We start from the raw sequence: 19881 nt of genomic DNA, 5'->3' as shown, positions 1-19881 counted from the left end.
GCAAGGAAGCAATGACCAGGTGGACCAGGACCGGGAACTGAATGATGCCTCCTTGTGAGAGGGCGTGGTCTCATGCTCCCTGAAAGAGGTGGTGGTGAGACCACTTCTGAAGAAACCCTCCCTTGACCTGGAAGACCATAATAAGTTTAGGCCAGTAGCAAATGTTCCTTTCCTGGACAATGTTCTTGGGAGGGTGGTTGCCAAACTGCTCCAGGCACTCTTACCCATTTCAGTCAGGGTTCAGAGATGGGTTTGGCATGGTGACAGCCTTGGTCGCCCTGTAAAAATGACTTATGTCAGGAGAAAGACCGGAAGAATGGTAATCCATTGGTATTCCTGGACCTCTCGGTGGCTTTCAGTACCATCAGCCATGGTATTCTTCTGTGACAATTGCCTGACTTGGGAGTGGAGAACACTGTATTGCAGTGATTCCACTGCTACTTGGCCAGCTGACCTCAGAAGGTGGTGCTTGGAAATATTGTTGAGCCGGTGGATTCTCCAGCATGGGTTTCCTTGGGGGTTTGTCCTGTCCCCCATGCTTTAAGATCTAGACAAAACCATTCAGTTAGGGCGATCTGAGGTTTTGGAGTGTGTTGCATACACAGCTTCTCCTTTTCACCATCAGTCGGCGAGACTATGGTCGTGCTTAACCAGGGTCTGGCTACAATAGACTGATGGAGAAGCTCAGTCTAGACAAGGCTGAGATGCTCGAGATGGATGGTTCCTTGAACCTGGATGCTTCCAGACCCCATTCAAGGTGCTGGTTTTAACCAGTAAAGCCTTGCATAGCCTGGGGTCACAATACCTGATGGAGTGCTGACTCCAGATGTCATGCTGAACCTCTGGGGGAGCCTGTGAGGGCAGCAACAAGAGGGAGGCTTTTTCTGTAGTGGCTCCCCTTTCTATGGAACAACCACCCCACTGTGGCCCTCCTGGCACCAAACTTGTCATCTTTTCAGCATCGGGTTAAGATGGCCCTTTATGGTGAGGGCTTTAGAGATATACTTGGCCATCTGGGGGATTAAGCCCCAGCATTTTTCTTTTACAGGGTCATTCTTCACCATACGTTTTTACCTAACTTGGTGAAACTTGGTGTCCTGCAACAGGAGGGGGTTAGACCCGATGGCCTTCATGGCTCTTTCCAACTCTAGTATACTATGGTACCTTTTTATGCTTATTTTGGTAATGTTCATGGCATTTTTATTTTTATTGTGTTGTTTTTTCCTGCGCTTTTGTAGACTGCTCAGAAACCTTAACCTATGGGTGGCATATAATTGAAACAAAAGAAACTACAGCACCGGATGAACACTTGTTCCTTTCTCTATGGCAGTTCGATGTCCAATAGGACCACCACATGCACAGAGTGTGGGCTTTTTGAGCATGATTCTAGACACTGGCATAGATCCTGGGCCCTGATGGCATGGAGGGTCCAGAGGTCAGAAGACTCAGTAAGAGGACACATGTCTTGCAATCCAAATGGTGTCATGACCCAATAATCTCAAACTCAGGGTATGATGGCTTTATGGGCAGGGGCTTTTGGAAGGCCCCTGCACTGCTGTGCCAGGATTTCTAGCAAGGAATGAACAGGGAATTCACTTCAGCACACTTTGGTGGGTATTTACCCAGTTTGCATCTGCTGGAACTGACTGCAGATCCAAACACAAAGCATAGTTGAGGTCTGTAGATTTCTGAGCTTGCAGTGCAATTTGCAGAGCAACCAAAACACATCAGGCCGAGGTAAACATGGGATATATACATATAAACATATGTAGTTTGGCGAAAGATAGCCAGTGTGTTGTAGTGGTTAAAGGCATGGGACTGGGCCTCAGGCAATCTGGGTCTAGTCCCCAGTGGGTGCCTTTGGGCCAGCTGTGGGCTCTCCACGCAATCTACCTCAGAGGGTTGTTGTTGTGGGGATAAACGTGAGAGCAGCAGGAGGAGAATGATATAAGCCACTTTGTGTTCATTATAAGATGAAAGCAGGATATAAATCTAATAAATAAAGTCAGTGCTTGAATCATTGGGGGAAACATACATTTCTCCAACATGCTCAAATGATGTGCACATTTGCAAAAATTGACCCAAAATGAGCATGGATTTTTGTGTTAAATGAGAAAAGCAAAGTTGACAATCTGATACGGAGACGAACTTGGAGGTGGAATTTGAGGGAACTCGGTAATTGGGGGACGGGGTTCTGATTCACACATCCTTATTTACAACCTCTCTGGCATTCCTAATATGCTGCAGAAAAAGCCCAAACTCTTAGCCAAACCCGATGAAAACAACAAACCCTGGGAATGTGCTAATTTGCATGTTAAGTTTTCTTAGATTAAAGCACGGTCATGATTATAGGGATAAGACAGTGCTTACTTCTTCTGCCCTGATGCTAAAAACATTTTCTTGGAAATAAACCCATTTGGTGGCAACAAATGAGCCTATATTATTAAAGTAAAATGAAATGATCACCTGTAACATGTAAGCATTCAGCGGGCTGCCCCCGACTATGAAAAAGTGTTTAAAAGAATGAGAAAATGATGCTGAAGTAACCAGTGTCAGCCCTGTGTCCCACCCCCACCCCATATACAAACCCATCCAGGCACCGCCTCTATGCCTGCATGCCACTGCCCTCCACACCTGCCACTTCCTGGGCTGCAGGGTCCTGCCCTACCTTCTCCAAGGGCTCCACATTCAGTCTGCAGCTAGGACTGGGATAGAGCCCTTCCTGACAGCCTGGAGCAGAGCAGCTCAGCAACGCCACGAGTCAGATTTCCCCAGTGGTCAAGCCCAGAATGAAGCACCTTCCTGCGCTCCCATCCTAAGCAAAGGAGTGGGGTCAGGAGCATGATTCCATGCTACATGCATTTGGAGAAGGCCTGAAGTGTCTGGAACTCTATGGACACCACACAGTGGGCTGCCCCCAGGACACTCAACCGAGCACCCCATGGCATTCACCAAGGAAGAACTTGAAAGCAGAGCCTACATCCATCAGAGGGGCTACAGAGACTACAGGGCACTATTTGGGACTCGGGAGGCTCCTTGATCTTACTGGAAAGGTGCAATGCATGCTGAAGCGTCCTGCTTGGATCCAGCTTTATGCTGTGTTGAAGGATGTGAACATGCTATGTTGACCACCAGGGTAATCTGGCAAATGGGGTGAGCTGTCCTGAGGGAGTGGGATTCCCCCACACTGGATGGACGGATATTCTACAAGTGGAAGGTCCCTTCCTCTCCGGAAAGGCAAATCCCTTTATATTTTGCAAGATGGAAAAGTCATTTCAGATTATGTGGGCCATTACCACTGCTTCAGCTATTACTGCACTGGTCCTTACAGATCGGTACAGGCTTTCCTTAGTTGTCAGGCCCAAATCAAGGTGATAAGATGAACGTATGAAGCCCTTATGTGTTGTATGTGGCCATGGTGCAAAGTGGCAACACTCACCACCTGAGCTGCAACAGGGCTGCCCTGCCCCTGACCTCCCATCAAGAGGAATCTGTTGCCACAGGCGCCCAACACAAGGTCCTGCAACAAGGAGGGCTTTGCACGTATGGCGGTGCCCAGCTAGACTTCCATGCGGTTGGGAATCCTGATCATGAATTGCGTGGACTTGCATGCAGCTGCCAAAAGTCTGCTCTCTGCTGGCATTTGCATGCTATGAGTGGACACTTAGTCGAGAAGCATCTTCATGCTGTGACCTTCAGGGTGGGGCACAGCCCCATTCCTGCACTCATGCTAGTTTTCCCAGTTTTATTCATGACTGAGTGGGGATCTAAATGGCTCAAGACCTGGATAGCGGGAAGATTGTCCTTCCCTAATGCTGCCCAGGCTTTGAAGTCGGCTGCAGAGGCGCTTTTTAGAATGCCATGGATGGCAGAGCCAACCCCTCTCCCAAAAAAATCCCCCACAAAGCCATACATTGGCTGTACTACCCCACTTGCAAAGCTTGGGCTATGCCAAGCTTGCTTATCTCTCCCCTTTGAGTATGGGGTACATAACCTACATAAGCATCCAACTGCAGGGAAAGAATTCACTACTAGCAAAGTGTTTCCCAGCCCTGGGTCCTCAGAGGCTGTTGAGTGACAATTCTCATAATCTCTGACCATTGATCATGCTGACCGGGTGATGGTGGTTGCAGCCCAGCAACGTGTGGATTCCTGAACTTGGGAACCAGCGCAATGCAGGGTGAAACATCCAAGCTCAGAAGTGGCATAGCTCCGAATCACCAGGTCCAGTATAAAACAGAGTTATGGGTTTGTGTCTTGTACTACCAGAACAAAATGCTGGAATGGGTGGAATTTTGGTCTGATCCAGCAGAGCTTTCTTATAGGTACATCTTCCACATGTTGCTGCTGGAAGGTTGTAAAATCTTATCAATATGTGGTATCATTTCCATTTGCAATTGGATTCAAGGACAAAATCCCTATTTAAAATAGACAAAATGAGTATTGAATCTGAGTTAACATTAACATTCATTTGAAACATTTTGATGTCAGTCACATTAATATAGGAGAGCAAACTCCAGAGTAAATGCTGACAGGAGCAAATATGCCAATTGAAATGTCCCCCCCACCCCACCTGCCTTTAACATCAGGCTCAGATAAGCTTCACTAGTGCCTATATTCATTTACCTGCAAGTAGCAAGATTAGACAGATGTCTCAATTTAAAAGGAGGGGGAAAGGATTGATGTAGTTAAGCCTGTACTTGACATGATTTCACCTGTGGCATTCCCCCTGCCCTCCTGAAAGTTTATATAATTCTATCAGAACCTGAGTTTTGATTCATGCTTGCTTTGTGACATTGACTGACAGCTTGATGGGAAATAAGGCAGCAAGGTACAGACCTCAAAAGAGGCCTTTCCATTTACGTATTATTAATATTAGTCAATGGCTGAGAACTAAAGAAATGTGGGACTTTTCCCCCTGCACTTCGAAGAAAAGTCTTGTCCCAAAGCAGAAACTGCTTTGAAGAACAGATAGGTCATTCAAATGTAGATTGTGGGATGGCACAGAGACTGTTCTCCAAAAAGTAGGGGAGAAATGAAAAATCCCATGAGGCATGCCCCCCAGGGAATATAAACACTGTGCCATCATTTAGCCATGTTTGCATTTATGGATTCAGCTGTTTGCCTAAATTTGAAGGCCTTTTCCAGAGTCAGTGATATGGTTTGAAGGTTTTGGTGCTCCTTGATGAAGGTTTTAGCAAGATCCATCCCGTCTTGTTCACAGAATTTTACAGATCACCCACTTCATTCATGGAACTTCACAGGGATCTAGACAAGGGTGCCTTCCACTTGTAAACCTTCTGTTTTCCAACCATTTCCTCTGTTGTTCTTCTTACCACAAGGCAGATGAACAAGACAGAATTGCAGCACATAACCTTCCAATTGGAAATGCTAGCAGTTCTCTGTCTGTAAGGTACTCTCATGTTTGGTTTTATATTGGGTGTGAAATGCAAGAAATCGATCAGCTTTGGTGATCGTGTGTTCAGTGGAGGTTACTGAACCTCCATTATATACATTTAGGATTGTGTCTATGTCATCAGTGCCTGCTGGTCTTAAGAATTGAACAGCATGTGCCAGAAAAAGGCAACCCAAAGCATTTTAACCAGTCCTCACTATCCTAAAGGCAAGTAGAGGGGGACAAGCTGAACAAAATTAATTACTTCTTTTTAAACTTATGTACCACAACCTAGAGTCCAATTTAGGACTCTCTGGGTGGTAAACAGTAATCCATCCTATTATTACAACTTTGTGCCTGCTTAAGGGACCATAACAAGAAAATGCCAAGAAACACACTTTGTTTCACCATGTTTTACACTAGACCTGCCATCTGATCCAGGGATGATCTTTTTTTAAAACAAAGAAACATAGAAACAGAGCAAGTCAAAAGGGGCCTCCTGGGCCATCTAGTCTGACCTCCGGCACCAGGACAAGCTAAAGAATGTCTTCATGCATCGTTAAACTATGGAATTCCCCTGCACAGGATGCAATGATGACCAGCCACCACTTAAAAAGAGACTACCAAATCCATGGAAATGGATATCCACAGCTAGGAATCATGATGCTTGTGTGCCAGTTCCACAGCCAGAGGCTGAATGAGTCTGAGAACTAATTGCCTGGACCACCGCAAGGGAGAGCTCTTGCCCTCGTGTCCTGCTCGTGGCCTTCTCATGGGTGTCTGATTAACCCGTCTAAGAACCAGGATGCAGGACTAGAGAGGCCTTTGGCCTGATCCAGCAGGGCTCTTCTAACCCTCTTACCTCCACATTCAGAGGCAGCGGATCTTTCCATATCAAACAAGAGGGTTTTTTCCCCTTAGGGATTAATTACGTTCTACCCCACCTTGCTAAGTGATTTCCCTCCCTTGCAAGCACTGACCAAACCCAGTCCTGCTAAGGTTCAAGGTGGCTTCCTCACGTGCCTTCGGACCAGGCCACGGGACTGAGTGTGGGCGCATCGCCGTCTGCCGGGAAGCTTCCATGGGCTGCTGTTAAGAGATTGACTGCTGGACTGGAGGAACGCTGGATCTGATCCAGGAAGGCTATTGTTATGGCTAAGCTAATCACCTGTGTGTCAAAAGGGCAGTCTATAAAGGACTTCCTTTTCTTCCCTTTAAAAAAAGAAAAAAGGAAAGGAAAATACAGAAATTTTTTTGGTTAAACTGACATCCTAGGAGGTGCGGCTGGTGCTTTGATTTCAAGAGGGCCGTTGTAATAATTTGCCATGAGTCATTCTATTCTAGTGAAAGGAATTTAGGCAGGGTTTGTTTTGGAATAGAAGGTTCTTGACATTTGCTATATGGCAGTCTAGTGACAGGAACTAGGTGTCCTCCAGAGCTTTGTGTGTGTTCGTCACAATTGTATTTTGCTTTGCCGTGAAGGTTTCCTGCGGTTTTCATGTCTGTCAGTAGCCCTGAAACTGTTGGCTAATTGCTTGACTGTGGGGTGGGATGAGGCAATGGGGATAATGGAATTTCTGAGATACTGTGTGTGAAATATTTTTAGCTATGTCGAGATGAGCATTCCCAACGTGGAGGTATGCTAGTGAGATGTGCCCTTCTAGAGGGCTGAAGGCCTTACCCTAGTTAAAGGAATAATGATGTCTTGTACATGAAAATGCATCATTATGTTTGATTCAGCAGCTGATGCCTCATCTAAGGGAAGGCAGATGCAACACCCATGACATCCATGCGAGTGCTTCCGTTGTCTTGAATGGGCACTAGGAGACAGAACAATCATGATGTGACTGGAGACGAGCTGAAAATGTTTTAAGCTGTTAAATATGCCTTTGGCACATGAAGCGCTGCTTGGGGTTCTTTCCTTTAAAAAAATAAATCAACTCATGCCTATGATTAGCATCTTGATTAACTTTCCAAATATTTTTGTTAAATCCCCAGAATAACCCACCTTATAGAAGGGTAGCGATAGCAACATTTTGAATGGTCTGGCCTCTAAAGCCATTGATTTTGTCAGCAGAGTTGCAGCATTTAGCAGGGAGGGATGTGAGGGGAAATCCATAGAAAGCACAACCAAAGCAAAATGTGACTGTCAAGCTGCCTGCAAAACAACCCCAGCAACTTGTTTTTTCAAGCCCCGGTCTCCATGCTTCTCTTTGCTCCAGGGGGATATGAGGCCTCTTCTTTCAGAGTACTGCTGAAAACGCACGGCCTGTGTGACAGTTAAATCAGGGAGAAACAGGGAGATGGTTCTGACGAGACTTTTCCGGGGGAAACTTTGGTGTACTCATGGAAATCAACAAGTCCTTCAGATGTCCATGTCCTTTGGCAAATGTGACACATTAGGAAGCTTGCCTCTGGTCGAGGGATTGCATGGGATGCTCTAGGTTATAGCTGCAGGCATGCAGCTGTCAGTGGCTTTCCAGGAAAAGGTGGTGTTCATATGTCCATCAAATAAATGTGCTGTAGTGTCCCAAGAGGGTGAGGGGGGAATAAAAGTCTTGGGTAAATAGCTGCATTTGTTGCTGAACTTCTGGCAAATGCGTCTCCTTCTTTTAAGTCTGGAGAGAGGAGAAGAGGGAGAAGAAACCATTAATCTTTCTCTTATATTTCTCTGTATCTGATTTCACTTGGCCTGAGAGCTTTTTCAGCATTCTCGGCAGTGAGCTTTCCAGCACTCACGCTGGCCATGACCCTGGAAGTCTTCAGCACAGTCTGGTGGAGGCCAACGCTGCCCTCTCACTGCGGCCTAAGCTGAAGACTTCCAAGGGTCACCTGCAGCCAAATCACCCCTTGAAAATCTAGCCCCGGCCTGCCAACCATACAGCTGGGCTGGATAGCTTATAAGAAAAGCCTGTTGTCCTGTCCCGCTAAGTGACACCCCAGACAAACTTCCAAATACCCATCCAGTGCATGGGTGGGATCCTGATTGGGAACCCCCACTCAGCAATTACTGGCCAGCCTGATAAACTGGCGCACGTCTTTGTCGGGGCTGGTGTGTGTGCTGCTGTGCAGGGTGGTCCCTGGAAATGTAGCACCGACTACTGCAATTCCTGCTTCCATTTGCCTCGTCCACAGAACACAGGATGCGACTGTGCTTTCTGGACGGTGTGGTGGATGCTGGATCCCCCCATCTCTCTCTTTCAACCTCTCCGCTAGCTGTGGCAAGGGATTGCCTCACTTCCTGCCACGGGTTGCGTTCACTGCCTGTATAAGTGAGAGGCAGGATCAGAGTTTCATGGGCCCTGCCTGAACCAATTGGCATAGAGCAGTTCCTGTGTGCAGCACTGTGCCTTCGATTCCCACTACACACTCATGGTACATGACTTTGACCCCACTGCACATGTTTGAAATGCCTTCCTTATCTGTTCCACAAGTGTTAGTAGATATAACATAGAACGTCGAATGTTTTGAAGTCTATACTATGGAAAGGGGTGGTGAGATGTAAGGGTGGTGATGGTGATGCAACCATTTGAGTTTTGGACTGGGACTCGGGAGATCTGGATTCTAGTCTCCACTCAGCCAAGAAGTTCCCTGGGTGACTTTGGGCCACCCCCTGACTCGTGGCTAGCCTACCTCACAGAGCTGTTGTGAGGACAAAGCAGAGGGGAGCAGGAGGTACATTGAAATCCTTGGAAGAAAGGTGGGATAGGTATGTAATAATAGTAATAAAGAGCTGTTTTGAAGGGCAGTTGATGGATGAAACACGCTAAGTCTCTCTACATCTTGTGGCTTACAGCAAGCAAAGCCTGCTACACATGCAGGGATCTGATCTGTATGACTCTCTTAGTCAACCATTATTGCTCGCTTTGCTCACATTTGCAGACTTTCCTACACAGAAGCATGAAAATCGTTGCCTAAACCCTTTCACTCTGCTTCCAAAAAGGAAAAGATGGAGCAGGCAAAGAGAAGAGCCATTCCACCAACCCGCAGCCAGTCTCGCAGCTGGGCCCTCTGATCGGGCTCTGCCTTTTCTTCTTTTCCCATAGCCAGCCTCGAAGAGGTTGGATCTGGCCTGAATCAGCCTCCCACTGGTAAGCTTGCCTCAAAGCACTTGGATCCTGGCTATATCCTTGATTAACCTCCTTTTGAGAAATGCAGCCCAGCTCATCAGCAACAACCAGCTTTTCAGATTCCTGTTTGGCCTTGTTACACTGGGAATATGGCCATCAGTGCTGCTGGAAGTTCTTGACAAACTTGTCTTTCTTCTGCTTGCTCTTTTCCTCAGTGAAGCGGTGCTTGCTAACTTCTTAAACAAACAAAGGCTCCAACTGGGCAGGAGAGTGGGCGCTTTTTTTGAAAAGCTCCACAGCCGGCCCCATCCACAAGTGAATCATTCTTCTGCTTTCTTCTGGATGTTTACTGCAGTTTTCATGGCACCAAAATTTATCCATCAGCAGCTAGGTTACCCACTCAAAGGCCCCAGCACCGTGTTAGAATTAGAGAATGGTGAGGAATTCATTCTGTTAGCATTTGAATGCAAATTTGCCTAATTTCCCAGATCCCACCCACTGTCTGATCCAAAACTCATATTTATACTTTCACTGTTATTATGGAGTTCATCAATCAAAAATTCAATTCAAAAAACTTTTATTTATATATATCCTGCCTTTCCTCCAAGGAGCTGTATGTGATCTTAATTTTCTTCAGTGAGAATATTCAAGGACATGCTGGACAGGCACATGGTAGGTTTGTCATGCATGCAGCCGGCTAGGACTGGGGGTCAAACTAGGTGGCCCGGGAGATCCCTTCTGACTTGCTCTGTTTCTATGTCTCTATGTTTCTTCTTCCAAGGAAAATCATATTTAAAAGCTTCTAGCAAGAAAAAAAAACATGTTTACTAAGTGAAACCGCATTCATGGATCTGGATAAATGTGCACAAGAATGTTCATGAATGTCCATTCAAACCAAAGAGAAAAAACTCTCATGGTTCAAGACAAACTGAATTTAAGCCTGGAGAAAAGAGAAACTGGAATGCATGGATTCACCCAGCCCTAACTGCACTACATGGAATTCTACTGAGCCTGTGAATCCTCACTTGTACAACACGTGTTAATTAACACTCACTAACAAACACACCATGAAGTAGCCTTGGGGCAAACATGGCAAGGTATATAAGTTTGGTCCCAAGTGTGTTCATTAGTTTACTATGTTAAACTGTGTTAATTACCATGTCTTTAGTGCTAACTAAGGGCCCACATAAAGATGCAATCAGTAACACTTATCCACATGACAGTTATACATGCAATGTTTAATGATTGCCTGTTAGCATGAAAACATTTTCACAATGATTTTAATATGCTCCAGATGAGCTGAGGGCTTGGTGAACTGTGATAAAGTCTTTACAAAAATTAGTTCTTGTGATGGAGACATTTATGATGCTGTTATCTTAGAATGTGCACTGGCTCTAAGTAATCCAAGGTAGGAATATGCCTTTAAGGAGAGTCTTTGCCTGTTTCTCTTCCTTTCATCTGCCATGAATTATCTATGCATCTCTCTGTATCATATATTTTGTCCAGTCTCCGAATAACTGGCAAGTCCAAGGCAAGTGGAAAGGCAGGGGTGTCTTACTACCAGGGATGGGTCTTGCCAATGGGAAAGTATTTTTGTCCCACGCCAAACCAGAAGACTGATGTTTCATTGCCTGATGTGGTGGGACTACAGAAGTAACCCATAAAGTAAATGGTCCATTCTTCCTCAGGAGAAATTGCAGGTTTGCCTGCCCACTCAGATGGGTTCCATAGTGCAAGAAGAAGGTTAAAGCCCCCAGGCCCCCACATGGAAGGATCCTGATTGTGGATCGGGCCCTCTAGGGTAAAAATGGTGGAGGCAGGGAAGATGTAGTGGCTTTCTTCACCTTTAATGTCAATGTTGGCCATGAGTTTTTAGGCTGATTTTCAATGTTATAAAATTAATAGCATGTTGGGAATATTTAATTCAATTACACTATTTAAAAAGTTGCTTACATATATTTAGATTCTGCTTGTTCTGCATTTACTACCCCCACCCCCACAAGCACAGTTTTAGGTTTTGTCATCACATTTTTGGATGTGACTTTGCTTTCCACCATGGCAGAAGTTGTTCTCTTCTTGTGTTTCTTGTTTTCCTCAGCTGTTTTCTACCAGTTCCATACTAGTTCCCTTGCAATTCCTCAGTCAGATTCAATGGTGCTGCCAGTTCTCATGTCACAGGACTTAAACTGAGCTCGGACTCAGTCACAGAAACCAGTTCTTATGCCTTGGAGATGTGAAGTTAGGGAGACCTCTGAACATTTATGCTTCTCTCATTACTGAGCATCCCCTGCACCAATCTGGGAAGAGTGGCTGCTTCATATCCAAGGATTCAGGACAGACTTGATTCCCAAAGTGTTGAATACATAGGTCATAAGTTAAGTGAGAGGCCTATTTTAATATTGACTAATGTTCCATTGATTTCATTAGGATCAGAATGTGACTAACCCCTTGCTCTTGGCATATAAATTAGGAACCTTGGCATCCGCCATGCGCTGATTCTGGCTGCTGGGCCATCTCACTTAATCTTGTTGCTCTCACTGTAGGGAACAGCTCTGTATAATCTCCAAGAGAGGCTTATCCCAGTCATATTGGGGTTGCCTTGGACTGAATCAGGAACCTTCCACATGCCAAGCATGTGCTCTATGACAGAGCTAGAATCCTTCTTCTTATGACTCCTCTCCAATTTGTAGAGCAGTGATGGGGAAAAAGTAGATCTCCAGGTGCTTTGGAATTCAACTCCCATTCCTGACCATTGCCATACAGGCAAAAGCTTCTGGCAGCATGAACTCCGAAACATCTGGAAATCTACCATCTACCCATCTTGCCACCCATCTTGCCACAAGTAGAAATTAATTTATCTCATACGTCACCATTTGGACATGAACACATCCAAGATTGGATGGGTTTTGTTTCCTTGAATCTACATTCTGTCCTACCCTGATTGGGGACACATAGATTGACTCCCAGTCAATGTCAGGTTTGGATAATGCAATGACTTTGGTTGAAACATTTATATCCTGAACTCACCAGCCTGAAGTTTAGACTTGGCAATAGGAAGGCCTGAGAGGAAGTTGTCATGTGGTCACCTCAGGGATACCAGCTTTGCATAATCTCCAAGCACAACCTGTCTTGTCATGATCCCAAAGTCCAAATTATAGCTTGAGATGAGTACATAGGACACCTGCCAAATTCCAAAACAAATACTGCACATAGTGTTTTGCCTAAGCAAGGGAACATGATTTCTGCACTGCCTTGTTGCTTCTTTAGACCCTTACACCTGTGGCATGGAAAAAAGGTGGGCAATTCACCCCCCTGCAGTTTGTCTAGGACATCTGGGAGCAGAATGAGCTTGTAATTGGTGTCTGTAATCAGTTTCATTACATCGAGAATGGCAGATGCTTCGAATGTCACAGAACTCTGACGAAAACATGCTGAAAGTCACCCGGACTTCAGAACGCTACGAGCACAAGAGATATTAAATGGGTATTCTAATCCCCACATCTCCACAGTGATGTCACAGAAGGGGCCATGAATGAAACCAGATTCTTCAACATAGTTCCTATGGTAGGCTGCTCACTTGAGCAGACAGCCACTCACATTCCCATGTATCGCTCATGTGCAATGTTGTAATGCTGGAGTTCTGAACTCAGGACATTCTGAACTCAGCTTCTCTCCCATGACCAGAAAACTTGCGATAGATGTTTTCTTAAGGACAAAGGCATGCTGTATCAGACCAAGTTTATGCAGTGGCCAACCAGCTGCCCACAAGCAGGATATACATGCAACAGCAGTTTCCTGCCCAACGTCCTCAGCAACTGATGTACGTAGACCTACTGCCTTGGGTACTGGAGACAGCTTGCAGCCACCTGGACCACCTACAGCCATCAGTAGCCGTTGACAGCCTTCTCCTCCATGAATTTGTCTGATCCTCTTTTAAAGCAATCCAAATCTCTACATCTCCTGGGAATGAGTGCCATAGTTTAACTATGCATCCTATGAAGAAGTGCTTCCTTTTCTCTGTATCGAATCTCTCACCAATCAGCTTCATGGGATGACCCTGGATTCTAGCTTTATGGGAGAGGGGAGTAATGCCTGCTTTCTTCACTCCATATGTAATTCTGTATATTACTTCGTGTCTCTCTTCGCTTGCTTTTTTTCTAGCGTGAGCAATCCCAGCTGAGGAAACCTTTCCTCACAGGGGACGTGCTCCACAACCCTGATCATTTTAGTTGCACTTTTCTTAATTTTTTCCAACTCTACAATATTCTTTTTTAGGTGCAGGGATCAGAACTGCACACAGTATAAGTCCAGTTCCACCATAGATCTGTAGATGGGCAGTGTGATCTTGGCAATTTTATTTTCGATTCTTTTCCTAATTATGCCTAACATGGACTTCACCCTTTTCACAGCAGCCATACAGTCCGCTGCCATTTTCCTTGGCCTGTCCACCATGGCCCCAAGAACCCTTTCTTGGTCAGTCACCACCAGTTCAGATCCCATTACCTTGTATTTGAAGCTGGGATATTTTTGCCCCATTGTAGATTACAGTGACTTAAATGGAATTGCATGTGGCATTTGATGCCCATTCTCTTTGAAGAAATCCCTTTGGAGTGCCACACAATCCCCCCCCCCCGCCACCCACACACATGCTTTTTAAGTACCTCAAATAATTTAGTGTCATCAGTAAACCAGGTCACTTCACTGCTCACTTCCAATTCCAGATCATTAATGAATAGTTTGAACAGCATTTATCCTAATAAAGATCCCTCAGGAACCCCACTGTTTACATTCCTCCAATGGGAGAATTGACCATTTATTCTGGCTGTCAGCTTTCTGATCCATAAGAAGACTCCTTCCCTTTTATTCCATGGCTGGCAAATTTGTTCAGAAGCCTTTGATGAGAGATTTTGTCAAAAGCCCTTTGGAAGTTCAAGCAAACAATGCTTACCAGATCAATAAGCATCAGAACTCAAAAAGTTAGTGAGACAGGACATACCTTTCCAGAAGCCTTGTTAATTCTTTTTTCAGCAAGGCTTGTCCTTCAATATGCTTACTAATTCTATCCTTAATAACACTTTGAACCGATTGTGGTGGAGCAGACATTAAGCTTACTTGCCTATGATTCCCAGAAGCCTTTCAAAATTAGCATTACATTGGCCATTCTCCAGTCCTCTGATACAAAGATTGCTCTTAGAGTCATTTAGCATATTTCTGTAAGAAAGTCTGTGATTTCATATCTGAGTTAAGAATTCTAGGATGGACGGGTGATTTAATTAAGTTTCAGTTTGTCAATGCATTTGAGAACTTCACCTTTGGTCACCACTTTTTGTCTCATTTTTTGAGACTCCCCTCCTAACCATATTGCCCGTCTTGGTTAATGAAGGATTCCAAGCACGGGATTGGAACCTGGATCTTGGAAGTGGTTAACGCTTCTCTGAGGGAGGGTCGGGTGCCTGCCCCTTTAAAGGAGGCAGTAGTCCAACCGGTCCTGAAGAAGGCGTCACTGGATCCAGAGATGGCCACTAATTATAGACCAGTGGCCAATATCCCGTTTCTGGGCGAAGTGTTAGAGCGAGTGGTGGCGGGACAACTCCAAGCACTCTTGGATGAAACTGATTATCTGGACCCATTTCAGTCCGGCTTCAGACCCGGGTACGGTACTGAATCTGCCTTGGTCGCCCTGTACGATGACCTGTGCAGGGAGAAGGACAGGGGGAGTGCGTCCCTGTTGGTTCTCCTGGACCTCTCAGCGGCTTTCGATACCATCGACCATGGTATCCTTCTGGATAGGCTTGCGGGATTGGGGGTCGGAGGCACCGCCTTGCGGTGGTTCCGCTCCTATCTCAACAGCCGATTCCAGAAGGTGGTGCTGGGGGACTATGGCTCTGTGCCATGGCAGCTTTGCCATGGAGTACCGCAGGGGTCCATTTTGTCCCCTTTGCTGTTTAACATCTACATGAAACCGCTGGGAGAGGTCATCAGGAGGTGTGGGCTGCGGAATCATCAGTACGCTGATGATACCCAGCTCTACCTCTCGTTTTCCACCAATCCAGGTGAGGCAGTGGCTGTACTGAACCGTTGCCTGGCCGAGGTAATGGGCTGGATGAGGGCCAATAAACTGAAGCTCAATCCAGACAAGACGGAGGTCCTGTTGGTTGGCGGTTCGGGCTTCGGAGAAGGTGAATTGAACCTTGTCCTGAACGGGGTTGCACTCCCTCCTAGGGACAAGGTCTGCAGCTTGGCAGTGCTCCTCGACCCGGAGCTTTCACTAGAAGCTCAGGTGACAACAGCGGTGAGAAGCGCTTTCCTCCAGCTTCGGCTGATTCATCAGCTGCGCCCCTACCTGGAGTATGACTGCCTTGCAACAGTGACTCATGCGCTGATGACTTCCCGTCTTGACTTCTGTAACGCGCTCTACGTGGGGCTACCCTTGAAGACAGTCCGGATACTTCAATTGGTTCAGAATAGAGCTGCCAGGCTGCTGACGGGGACTGGACGTTGTGTTCACATGACTCCAGTTCTCCGTCAGCTTCACTGGCTCCCCATTGAAGTCTGGGCCCAATTCAAGGTGTTGGTAATGACCTATAAAGCCCTAAACGGCTTGGGTCCTGGTTACCTGAAGGAGCACTTACATCCATATATGCCCAGTCACCCCCTGAGATTGGCGGGAGAGGCCCTTCTCCGGGAGCCCTCCGGGAGAGAAATTAGGAGGGTGGCTACTCGGAGGAGGGCTTTCTCAGAGGTGGCGCCTAAGTTATGGAATGCGCTCCCCAGAGAGGTCCGCCTGGCGCCGTCGTTATTTGTTTTTCGGCGCCAGGCAAAGACCTTTTTATTTAAGCAACATTTTAAATGTTAATACTACTGAATTTTATCTGGCCAGGACGGCTTATTTTATATTGTGTGTTTTAAATTATTATGACTATTTTATATGTATATTTTAACTTATGTGGTTTTATTTATTGTTGTAAGCCGCCCCGAGTCTTCGGCGAATGGAGCGGCATAAAAATGTTTTAATAAATAAATAAATAAATATTAATCCTGGCACAAGTATCTGCCTTATATTTACTGTAGTGAAGACAGAGGAACTTCTCTGTGATCTCCTTCTCCCTTAGCATTCCTTTCCATTGTCATCCAATGGTCTAATTGTCTCCCTAGCTAATTTCCTGCCTCTAATATATTTAAAGAATTCTTTGACTGCAATGTTAGTAATTAAGTACTCTTGAAAATGCTGATTTGCCTCTCTTATTGTCTACTTGCATTTCCTTTGTGCAAGCTTGTCCTCTCTTTTTCTTTCCTCATCTGCACAACTTCCATTTTCTGAAGGAAGCCTTGTTTTCTCTGAGAGGTTCTTTGACCCTGCAGATTAACTATGCTGGTGATCTTCTGGACTTGGTGCTACCTTTCCTGACCTGTGATATTCATTCTCATTTAGGGTATTGAGAAATTTAACCTCTGCCATGACTAGAACATGCATTTATCCAGTCAACAGGAGGTAATTGAAATCACCCATTATTACAATGCTTCCTCATTTTGTTTTCCATCTCAAGATCAATCTGAAAGTGCTGGTCTGGCAGACGATCACATGTACCTAGTACTGAACTAGTTGAGAACCAGTGTGATTGAGTGAGTGTTGGACCAAGACGCAAGAGATCAAGTTCTGGTCCCCACTCAGCCATGAAACTCACTGGCTGAACTCTGCCCATGCTGCCCAGGTCTGGTTTTGTGAGGATGAAATGGAGAGAAGGAAGACCTTGCAAGCTGCCTTGGATTTCTTGCAAGAGGAAGAAAGGTGGGGTATAAATGTAATAGCAATAGCAATACTAATGATAATACTAATACCAGTTGTAAGCTGCCTAGGGAGGGCTTTTGGCAGTTATAAGAGCCCTATAAATATGTGGATAAATAAAGAAATGGAGTCAGTTGCCTCCAACTTATGACAACCCTATCAACGAAGCCTTCTAAAATGCTCTGTCTGGACATATAGTTCTCACTTTATTTATCACTCAGATTTATATAGCACTTTCTATAGCTGCTTCAAAGCAACAATGAAATAAAAAAATCAAGCAACACAGTAGGAAGTTGAACAATAGAATTTCACACTTTACTGTGTGCTACAGACCAGAGTTGCACTGCAGGGAAAGCCCATGTGGAGAGAACAGTCTTGGGAGGATGTCCAAATAGCAGGACTGTGGTCTTCTGTCTAACAGCTGTTCGTAATAACTAAGAGGAAATGCTACAACACTAAAAACTCCAATCCAGTTCTTCCTGAGGTATCACAGTATATTTCTCTGTGGTTGATATGCTGGATTAATGGACTTCAATGAATATATCTAAGGGACAGTCCAGGAGTTTGGAAGAACACAGACTTTCCAAAGCAAAGTAAATCCCCATTTTAAAGAGGAACATAAAGTTGCATTATTCCAAGGCCAACCCATGACCCAGGACACAAACCTGTGTGAGGCTGCACAAGCGGCCTCCCTTTTCTGCACCTGTGGCCTGCAGCCTTGCTCTGAGCTGCCCGTGCTGTGAAGGAAGGTTGCTGGTTGGGCAACCAGGCTTCTGCAAGCATTCGCAGACTTCTTCGTGGCTTGGATCACTGCCTAAGCAAGGGCTGAGCATGCAAAGCATTCCCAAGGACACAGGAGGGCTGGGAGGATTGTCCCAACCCAAATCTAGAGTCCATTGTTTGAAAGAAAGAGATAGAAACCCAAATGATCCCATACTGCAGATGGGATAAAACACTTTTTTCTAATTTCAAACCCAAGCCCAAACCGGTCAACCCTTAAAGGGATTTTCCCCCAGATAGAAATTAATGTTTTTCCCTCATTGTACTGAAAGTAGCATATTGACAGATGACTGACGGATGGATCCCCCCTCCCCACATACCACAGAATATTCTAAGTGGCATAGTAATTGAGGAACTCATTGTTTGCCTGCCTCTTGTAACAAAGTTCTCTGAGGGGCTTGCAATGAGCAGAAGAGGCACGGCTGACCATGAGGGGTGCGCTTATGCCACTGCTGTCCCTGGGAAGCACCTTTCACATGTTTTGCCATGACCCAAGCCCTGCCCTGCAGAAATTGTATGAGGAGAGGCACTATATTTAAATATACTCCCTTCAACTAGCTTAAGAACTGCTGCTATCACTTCTCACTAAGGGGGAAAATCCAAGGGATTTGCAGAATCCTTTCCCACCAGATTCTGGATCACTGGAACTGTGCTAGTCCCTGCTTGCGGTGTTGTGCAACGTGATTTGTGCAAATTGCTCAACAACAACATTGCTTTTGGCTTCTGATTTGTGCAAATTGGACTAGCCTGATATAAGCAAATTGCATGATTTACATAATATTCCTTACAGATTTTTTTTGAATGCACAACCTGCAGCGCATCTTAAAGACAGAAGTCTAGGGGTGGGAATACCTGACTTGGCCAACTTCCAATATTGGATATGAACTAAGCAGAAAATCTGCCTAACTCAATAAGCCAGTTTTCCTTGGGTTGGTCCATCCCTACTCCTACTTTTACATCCAAAATTGGCATGTATTTATTGCTGCAGGTTGTAAGTGTAAACATGTTCATTAGTTATAACAGAACGGATGTGACTTGTTTTCCTGGAAGGTCTGTGGCTCCTGGTAGATCCTGGTATCTCCGGGAAGGGCTGGAAAAACCTGTGTCTGAAACTCCATAGCGCTTCTGCCACTGCCACAGACCAGGGCAGCAAACCTCTTTCCAGCTGAGGACTAAATTCCAGTACAGAGGAGGTTTCACGGTGCACATTCCAATGGTAGGTGGACCAAAGACAAAACTACAACCCCCCTGTACCTTGCTACTGAAAGCTTCCACTGCCACTAAGAACATAAGAACCATCATGCTGGATCAGACCAAAGGTCCATCTGGTCAAGTACTCCATCCACATGGTAGCAAACTAGCTGCCCTCAGGATCCCTCAAGCAGGTCCCTCAAGACCCCTTCCAGTCCAAGCTCCTCAGCAGCTGGGGCATGCAGGCATGCCACCTCTGGTGAAGAGGGCAGCACAAAGCCAGCAAGACTAGTAACCATGGATCTCTGCTTCCCTCGTGCCTTAGGAGTGATATTTCAGCTACTTAGAATGGAGGCAGACTGTACAAAAGCCAGGAACCCACCCAAGAACGGATGGTTCTGAGAAAGGGGCTGAGGCCCAGGAAGGGCCCATGGCTGTCTGGGAGATTGCAAAGGGCAGGGTCTGATTCCCGGGCCTGCAGTTGTAGGCAAGTGAGCCATCCACCCAATTCCTACTTTTAGATTCACGAGTAAGTACAGTTAACATTGAAACACTTGCCCTACATTTACGTTGAGGATTTGAGTCTTCACTTCTGGATAATTTATGCCAACAATATTTCTGAGAGCATTTTATTTTCTTTTTCCTTGGGATTCTCTAGT

This window comes from Varanus komodoensis, unplaced genomic scaffold, assembly GCF_004798865.1.
Source record: "Varanus komodoensis strain SLA01 unplaced genomic scaffold, ASM479886v1 scaffold1, whole genome shotgun sequence".
NCBI classification, from domain to species: Eukaryota; Metazoa; Chordata; class Lepidosauria; order Squamata; family Varanidae; genus Varanus; species Varanus komodoensis.
This window is presented reverse-complemented; position numbering follows the sequence as displayed.